We start from the raw sequence: 10,169 nt of genomic DNA, 5'->3' as shown, positions 1-10,169 counted from the left end.
ATTAAATTAGATAAAATTAAAATTAACCAAAGGGTTATTCGGTCATTACAAAATTATTTGAGATAAGGAATTTTTGATATTACTTCTGGATGACCCGTTTTTATCCTATTAGGTGACGCCCCTCTAATGGAATGTGACGCCCCAATAATAGCGTTCTTAATAAAAGTTGCACAATGGGTCTGGGAGCGCCAACCTCCTGATATATGATTTGCTTGGCATCATGGGTGGGTTGCTAATAGGGTACCAAATTACTTAGAGGTGTACCAAAATACAATTAGGACAAAATGTATGTTGGTGAGGGATTGGTACACCCCAGCAATTTGGTACCTCTTATTAACAGCCTTGGTCTATTGATGGCATCTGTTGGGAATGAGTATCCATCTCCAGTGGATGTGAATCAAAGTAGATGACGATTGATACTTTAACAAATTACAACAAGGCTTTATATTTTCTGTTTCCACTTTACTAAATATTATTAGAATCTTCTTATGGTGTGTTCTTGGTTGAATCAAATGGTACAAATATTGAACCTTTTTGTTATTTAATAGTTTGCGTAGATGTAAAGGAATGAAAGAATTTTCAAGGCAAGTATAGATTTAATGGAAGATCAATTGATGATGTCAAGTGTGTTCCGGAGTTACTGGTATGTTGCTTCTAATTCATTTTTTTTCTTCAGATTTTATGTTAATATAGTGGTCTGGAAATGGTATTGTTGTCATTATGTAATTTGTAGTCTTTTACGAGTTTGACTAGTTTGAACTGTGTGTAATCTCTCCCAGTAAGTTCGCTCAAATGTGAAGTTCACTGTTTGCTTCTTTCTACCTTCTTCAGAGTTTGAAAGAATGGTTTACATCTATTAGAAGCACACATGATGAATCTATTGAGAGCGGCCAATATTCCAGTAAGCTTTTTGTACATCCTTCTTATTTCTCAGTGATGGCATCTCAAGTATCAATCATATCTATTCCAGGCTCACTTCAATTCATTTCTGCAATATATATCCAAGAAATTTCCTCGACGTGACTTTGAACAATCTCTTGGCGGGGTTCAGCTTCATTTCATAATTCCTCATTCGCTCGAATGTTTTATTTCAAAAGAGCAACTAAATTTTCATGCTCATCATCCAAGGGAGATTTAGGCGGATATGCACACATTTATAGGCCTTTGCTTTTGCAAAAGCACGCCAGTTAGGCGGCTGAGCATCGTCCAAGGGAGAGTCTCGGGGAAGCTTCAGTTGTTAGTCAGACTCAAGTTTAGCTTCATCTTAGTTAAAGAAATAACCAGTGAAATTTAAAATATTAGTAGTTCGAAGCCAAATACAATATCAAATATCAACAAGTCCCTTGACTTCACTTAGAAACAAGACAATTAACTTCTTCTTGAAATAAGACAACTGGTTTTAACTTTCTCGGACCGCATTACCTTAATAACGTATATTTTAATCGAGTAATACGAATCTCAATCCCTAAATAATTTGTACATATATATATACGAGGATGTTCCTTCGATCACATTAGACTACTAGTTACTACTTTTCAACATTTCATATTTATATATGTGCGATCAACTTAAAAGCCAAAAAATAAATAGATCGATATAAGTTTAACTAACAAGAATTTAATATCACGTAGTAGGGTTGACAAATATCTAGATGGCTGTTAGAACGTGCATAAGAAAACTGCGGTGCAGTTTCAACAGAGGAAAAAAGAGTTTGTATTTCTGAAAAGAACATTGTTAATTAAAGATGTAATAAGTTATGGGGTATACTCATTGACACACATAGCGGTCTTGGTGTCTCCTTCCTACTTCACTTGGTGTGCGCTTTGGGTTGCCATCAGGGCCGTCTCATATTTCCCGAAGGCTTTAGGCGGACTCCAAATCTGGTATTTTTATGTGTCTACAATATGCTCGACGTCTTTTTATTTTTTAAAGAGTGTTTATCATATATGAAACTAGTAATTAGTGGTTGCACACACCACCATTAAAGTATGATTTTCCACTAAACAACATTCTATTGTTTCCCTCTGATAGACGCATTTATGTGTCTAATTTGTCCTCAATGTTTCGTATTGTTAGTACTCGTTTTCGTCCTTATTATGGTGTTTTGTGTGTTTGTAGGTATTTTTTGGAAATAAATATTTTTGGAAATTTCGGCTCGAAAAGTTGCCCGGGGCACCCTTGGAGGACACGTGTTATTCGGACTCTCACCGTTGGTTAAGGGGCACCTTCTTTGCTATTCGCACCCCAGCTGTTGGATAAGGGACAACCCTTTCTTCCTCGTTTAAATTTTTTTTGGCGGGAAATTTCATTCTCAAATTATGGATTTTTCGATCGGAATTTGGAGGGGTTAGAGGTTAACTCAATCGCTGAAACTTCATGGGTAGACGTGATATGACAATAGAAAGCTGGTATGGGTGTTCGTTTGAATCAGAATTGGCTCAATCGTGTCATGGAGTGAAACAGAGCAACACGCACCAGAGGAGTAGTTCACGGGTTTGCTTGAGTTTTGGAGAATTCGAGCGTGTTATACACATGTTAGGTGACTCGAACAACAGACAGGATCGTGACAGAGATAAATAAGGAGAGTTCAGCAGCTGTAGACGCGTGCATGAGAGAAGAAAGGAAATAAAATATATATTCTTTACTACCGAGTAATGGAAGATTATAGGAAGTAATGAGGCGATATTCTTGTACCTGTTGAGTATAAATTGGAGGCGTAGACTCAGAGAGAGAGGATGGAGAGTTAGGGGAAGAAAATAGAGGAGTTTGATCGAGTTGCAGAGTTGTTTCTGCTGCTGCAGAAACCCTAGAAGACGAAGAACATAAGACCCACAGAGAGCAGTCGTTTATGTTACAGTGAATGCGACACAAGCAAGGCAGACTTATTTGCTACAGAGTTTGCAACACAGAAACGTGGGTCTTAGAGCAACAGTATCAGTGACACATATTGTGGGTCGTTCTGGTTTGTAACAAATATAATTATTACAAACCCGGTTTTAATTGTTGTTCCTCCCTTTTCATCCTTGTAAGCACCTTTTTGAACAATGAAAAATTCCTTTGAGTGTGTTTTCACCATGAGAAGCTAAACCCCACCACCGGGACAACGGAGGAAGCAACTTTTCATGATTGTGGTAAATGAATTAATTATTTTATTGATTTTTTGCATAGATTTAATTGCTTTATGATTTCTATTAATTACTTGTTATTTTGTTAGATGCCGCATGCTTAGTTTTAATTACTTCAGATGCGTCATGCTTTTAACTTACAAATAATATTTTACAAAATATATTTTTGGCAAAGAACTAGAGTCACAACTTCTTTTGTTTGAGCTATATTGTGTAGAAGTAATGACTGAACCACAACAATATGAAAAGTAGTGAAATCCCGAGTCCCGGTCTCTCTTCATCCTATGACAAATTTTGTATATATATTTTTCCTTATTTTCTTTATTAAGTCTTAAAACAAATTCTCAACAAATCTGAGTGAACGAATCATCTTACTATAACATCATTGAAAAATACCATCAAGTTTTGGCGCCGCCGACGCGGAGTTGTTTATAAATTTGTTTTTAGGTTTTTTATTTTTATTTTATTTGTTCCTTTTTACGCCTTTTGGTATTTCTTGTTTGCTTTCAGATTTGGAACTGAGCTAAAGAAAATGGGAGAAAGTGCTGAAAACAAAAGCGAAGCCAAAGAAGAAAAGAAAGGAGGAATCCAAAAGGAGTGAAGAAGAAATTTTTTGTATATAGATATTCTATTTTATTTTATTTTTTTTAGAAACTGTAATTAAGGTTTTTATTTTTGGACATTTTTTTTCGGACATTGAACTTTGGGACTTTTTTTTTTGAACCCTACGGAAGGGTAGTTTTAAATATAAACAGTGTGCAGAGAAGGACGACGATTACGATATCGTCTCGGCCCCTCGGGTTCGTACATGACATAGGAGTCATGGCCCGAGTCGACTTCAACGGTTCATCCCACGTCTGGAACGGGAGGTAAGAATTCTAAACACCCGCGAATCCCCTGTCAGCGGGTTTACTGGATGATTTTGTATGCTTATATGTTGAGGACCTGAAATCGGATTTAATTTTCTAGTAAAGGGCAAGGCCTGGCCAAATCAAGATAAGGACTCGGATTTCATCACCGTTTCCTTCTTGCCCGCCTTAGGAACACGTAACCTACGCGAACCTAAGCCTTAAAATTTGGACTAGAACGAGACCGATAGGGTAACGAGCTTAATAGGAAAGTCATTCGAAAAATATTGGTTATTCTTTTAAGCATACTTCGAAGTTCATGATGGTTTCTGTGAGTTGAATGCGTGACTGCGCCGCCTTGTAATGCGGTGAGGCCTTGGGTATCAAAGCTCTACGCAGCTTCCCTCGCCTCTATTCAACTTACTTTGACTCGGATTGATTCCAGAGGGGTTTGCTCAAATTGTAACGAATTCCCTTTAGAAGGATTAGAAGCTGGTCTAGAAACAATATAAGTGGAGCCATCATGCTTTTTGTTTGCTAGATAAAATAGGCTTGTTGTGGTCGAGTCAGCCTTCTTTGTGTTTGTTTAGAATTCCCTTGCAGTTAGGATGTCAAACTTGTATTATAATATCCAATACAATGAGTATCCGACTGAGCAGCTTAGACATTATCCTTTTTATGACCATAGTGTGAATAGTGATTGGGAACGCGAAACCTTTGAAGGTTATGGTCCATACCATTTTGAGCCCAATTACTATCCACATACCCACAGGTCATACGAGAAAAACAATCCTTCTATTTCTCTAGAAGAGTCTCTCAAGAGTTTCAATGAGTCAGCACGGAAGTTATTTATGAAAGATACTTATAATATTCTTCTCCCAGAAGAGTCCGTAGAGCGGTCAACTAAGATATCTCTAGAAGAGACCCTCAAGCAATTTACTGAGAGTACAAATAGGATTGTGGAAAAACTTGCTCAGGATAGTCTTAATTTCCAGTGTAGTTTCCCAATACCACCCTCGAAAATAAGGATAGTTTTTATTCACATAATCAAGATGACGAGGTTAGAATTGGTAACACTACTTGTTTTGATAAGGTTCGATCATTTTCATGTTATTATAGTGATGATTGTGATGAGGATAGTATTGATGAAGAACATGAAATATGTAGGCATAGTGATCAGGAATTTGTTACTCTGGTTGAGATTTATAATGATCGTGTTATTTCTAGTACAAATCCAAATAATTTTAATAATTATTCACCTATTCAAAAGGATGTGGATTTGACTAGAGATACCACCATTTTAGACGATGTAGTTCATGATCCTTTAGCCTGCAGTATGTTGGATAATCCATTATTTGATGTGCCTATCAGTGAATCAGAGGAGGTAACTATGATTAAAACCTTAGTTGATGAGCCTTTATATGAAACTTTCTCTGATAATCCTTTATATGATTGTGATGATGGTTTAGAGGAAAGAGTTTACCCTGAGAATACTGTTTTAGAATCTAGCGATGTAGAAACACTACTCTTAGAAGATGATAAACTCGTAGAAATGAGTGAGTATGAACCCAACTTAGAAGAATCTATTGACCATTTCCAGGAATCTGATGACCTAGAAATTAGGGAAGTTGTGACTAGTCTTTCTAGAGACACAGAAAACTATAAGTTTGGGGGTGATTATCATTTTCCGTGTGCTTTAACTCTTAGAAAGTACCCTCCTGTAGGACTTGACATTTGTGCCTCAACCATCTTACAAGATTATCTTCATACACGTTTTCCCGAACCTAATGATGTCCAGAAAGAAGCTCAGTTGTTAGAAACCCATCCTCTGGTTGATGTGGTTAACCAGGCTATGATACCAAGATTGACTTTGTTTTCCCACCAAAAACTTTTCTTCAAATTGTGGGAACTTTTGATTTTAAGATGTGTCGGTTATTAAGTTTTGAGGCTAAACCTAATCACTTTAGGATATTAGGATCGACACATTTTCTTAAGGAAGACCACCTCTTTCATTGTGGTCAGCTGTATGAGTCAAATCTAATTGACTTAGAGGATCCCCAATTATTCAGGTTGTTGTTATGTGCTTCTAAGTTCTTAGTTGAGTTTTTCCAGACTCTAATACCTGAACCGGATCTTAGCTTTGAGGAAATCCAACCGATGAAAACCTGTTATCTAGACCCAGTTATAAAACCTGAACCTGGGCCACAACTAGATGTAGTTGTCTTAAACAAGGGTATGTTCGGTATCTTTTTGGTCTGTTGCAGTTTCCTCTTCTTGTGGATAATACTTTTTGATCCAGATGACCCACAGTTATTCCGACTACTTCTATATGATTCTATGAGGTGACTAATTCTTTCCGATGTCTGGCTGAAGACTTTAAACTTAGCACTTCTTGGGAGTCGGTAATATCTTTCCTTAACTCTTTTGCTTCAAGTGGTAACAGTTTCTCCTTGTTCATGCTTTTAATTTTATCTTTAGAACATTGAGGACAATGTTAGATTTAAGTTTGGGGGTATGGGAGAAACTTTTTAGTTGCAGTATAAATAAACTCCAGAGCCTAGAAATTTATCCCTATTAAGGATAACACTAACCTATCTAAGTGGATGGAAAAATCTTGGTTGTAGGAGTTGAGGAACCAATCTGATTAGATGGAAACATCTAAAGAGTCTATTCATAAAAGCACAGAGCTCAGGTGTTAGATTAAGAAAAAAAAAGGGTAGTTTCGCCATATCTCGTTAAATCCTAATCCTTCTGTTTTTACTTTTTAAGTGATTTGGTGGGGCACACGATTCAAGTTGTTACCTTTGCTAGGGTGAAATAGGGTGATTGAGATACCATAAAAAAAAAAAACCAGACCATCAGACCTACCGGAATAAATTCAATAAAGTCGACCGCTGGTGCCCTTGCATATGCCAGTTTTGTTGTCCTTAAGTTAGGATTATCGACCGTTCGTCCCCTTGTATATGCCAGTTGTGTTGATATGAGTCTGACCGGTATCTCAGTACATTAGGATAGGTTCATCCTGGCAGAGGCCTTCAGACAGATATGGGAAACACCGTTCACTTTAAACCATCCTTTTCTTTATCCATCTTCTTAATCTTTCCATGTGATTGGTTGATTCCGGTTATGATGTCCAGAAACTATCTGAGTAGAGCTCTGTCACTTTATATGAAATTTAGTATGCTTGAATGCAAACTCGTGTACAACAATTGGAATTTCGCATCAGGGTACTTCCTCCTGTAGTCAGTGATTGTATGCCAACCAAGGAGATTCTTTAGTGCCTTCAAAGGTTCTGCATAGATAGCTAGGGTCTGGAGTAATGGTTTTGTGGGCACACCTCTGGTAAACCCTCCCGAGATTAACTCGGTTTTATTTTTTATTAGTTCGTCTCGAGGACTAGCAAATAATAAGTTTGGGGGTATTTGATAGACGCATTTATGTGTCTAATTTGTCCTCAATGTTTCGTATTGTTAGTACTCGTTTTCGTCTATGGTGTTTTGTGTGTTTGTAGGTATTTTTTGGAAATTTCGGCTCGAAAAGTTGCCAGGGGCACCCTTGGAGGACACGTGTTATTCGGACTATCACCGTTGGTTAAGGGGCACCTCAATTACTAAGGGGCACCTTCTTTGCTATTCGCACCCCAGTTGTTGGATAAGGGACAACCCTTTCTTCTTCGTTTAAATTTGTTTTGGCGGGAAATTTTCATTCTCAAACTGTGGATTTTTCGATCGGAATTTGGAGTGGTTAGAGGTTAACTCAATCGCTGAAACTTCATGGGTAAACATGATATGACAATAGAAAGATGGTATGGGTGTTCGTTTGAATCAGAATTGGCTCAATCGTGTCATGGAGTGAAACAGAGCAACACGTTCACCGGAGGAGTAGTTCACGGGTTTGCTTGAGTTTTAGAGAATTCGAGCGTGTTATACACATGTTAGGTGACTCGAACAACAGACATGATCGTGACAGAGATAAATAAGGAGAGTTCAGCAGCTGTAGACGCGTGCATGAGAGAAGAAAGGAAAGAAAATATATCTTCTTTACTGCCGCATAATGGAAGATTATAGGAAGTAATGAGGCGATATTCTTGTACCTGTTGAGTATAAATTGGAGGCTTAGACTCCGAGAGAGAGGATGGAGAGTTAGGGGAAGAAAATAGACGAGTTTGATCGAGTTGCGGAGTTGTTTCTGCTGCTGCAGAAACCCTGGAAGACGAAGAACATAAGACCCACGGAGAGAAGTCGTTTATGTTACAGTGAATGCGACACAAGCAAGGCAGACTTATTTGCTACAGAGTTTGCGACACAGAAACGTGGGTCTTAGAGCAACAGTATCAGTGACACATATTGTGGGTCGTTCTGGTTTGTAACAAATACAATTGTTACAAACCCGGTTTTAATTGTTGTTCCTCCATTTTCATCCTTGTAAGCACCTTTTTGAACAATGAAAAATTCCTTTGAGTGTGTTTTCACCATGAGAAGCTAAACCCCACCACCGGGACAACGGAGGAAGCAACTTTTCATGATTGTGGTAAATGAATTAATTATTTTATTTAATTTTTGCATAGATTTAATTGCTTTATGATTTCTATTAATTACTTGTTATTTTTTTAGATGCCGCATTCTTAGTTTTACTTACTTCAGATGCGTCATGCTTTTAACTTACAAATAATATTTTACGAAATCTATTTTTGGCAAAGAACTAGAGTCACAACTTCTTTTGTTTGAGCTATATTGTCTAGAAGTAATGACTGAACCACAACAATATGAAAAGTAGTGAAATCTCGAGTCCCGGGTCTCTCTTCATCCTATGACAAATTTTGTATATATATTTTTCCTTATTTTCTTTATTAAGTCTTAAAACAAATTCTCAACAAATCTGAGTGAACGAATCATCTTACTATAACATCATTGAAAAATACCATCAATTTTTGGCGCCGCCGACGCGGAGTTGTTTATAAATTTGTTTTTAGGTTTTTTTTTTATTTGTTCCTTTTTACGCCTTTTGGTATTTCTTGTTTGCTTTCAGATTTGGAACTGAGCTAAAGAAAAGGGGAGAAAGTGCTGAAAACAAAAGCGAAGCCAAAGAAGAAAAGAAAGGAGGAATCCAAAAGGAGTGAAGAAGAAAATTTTTGTATATAGATATTTTTTTTTTTAGAAACTGTAATTAAGGTTTTTATTTTTGTAATCTTTTATTTTTGGACAATTTTTTTCGGACATTGAACTTTGGGACTTTATTTTTTTTAAACCCTACGGAAGGGTAGTTTTAAATATAAACTGTGTGCAGAGAAGGACGACGATTACGATATCGTCTCGGCCCCTCGGGTTCGTACATGACATATGAGTCGTGGTCCGAGTCGACTTCAACGGTTCATCCCCCGTCTGGAACGGGAGGTAAGAATTCTAAACACCCGCGAATCCCCTGTCAGCGGGTTTACTGGATGATTTTGTATGCTTATATGTTGAGGACCTGAAATCGGATTTAATTTTCTAGTAAAGGGCAAGGCCTGGCCAAATCAAGATAAGGAATCGGATTTCATCACCGTTTCCTTCTTGCCCGCCTTAGGACCACGTAACCTACGCGAACCTAAGCCTTAAAATTTGTACTAGAACGAGACCGATAGGGTAACGAGCTTAATAGGAAAGTCATTCGAAAAATATTGGTTATTATTTTAAGCATACTTCGAAGTTCATGATGGTTTCTTTGAGGTTAATGCGTGACTGCGCCGCCTTGTAATGCGGTGAGACCTTGGGTATCAAAGCTCTACGCAGCTTCCCTCGCCTCTATTCAACTTACTTTGACTCGGATTGATTCCAAACGGGTTTGCTCAAATTGTAACGAATTCCCTTTCGAAGGATTAAAAGCTGGTCTAGAAACAATCTAAGTGGAGCCATCATGATTTTTGTTTGCTAGATAAAATAGGCTTGTTGTGGTCGAGTCAGCCTTCTTTGTGTTTGTTTAGAATTCCCTTGCAGTTAGGATGTCGAACTTGTATTATAATAGCCAATACAATGAGTATCCGACTGAGCAGCTTAGACATTATCCTTTTTATGACCATAGTGTGAATAGTGATTGGGAACGCGAAACCTTTGAAGGTTATGGTCCATACCATTTTGAGCCCAATTACTATCCACATACCCACAGGTCATACGAGCAAAACAATCCTTCTATTTCTCTAGAAGAGTCTCTCAAGAGT

The sequence above is a fragment of the Papaver somniferum genome, chromosome 1, assembly GCF_003573695.1.
Source record: "Papaver somniferum cultivar HN1 chromosome 1, ASM357369v1, whole genome shotgun sequence".
NCBI classification, from domain to species: domain Eukaryota; kingdom Viridiplantae; phylum Streptophyta; class Magnoliopsida; order Ranunculales; family Papaveraceae; genus Papaver; species Papaver somniferum.
The sequence above is the reverse complement of the archived record's forward strand: the minus strand, read 5'-3'. Positions refer to the sequence as shown.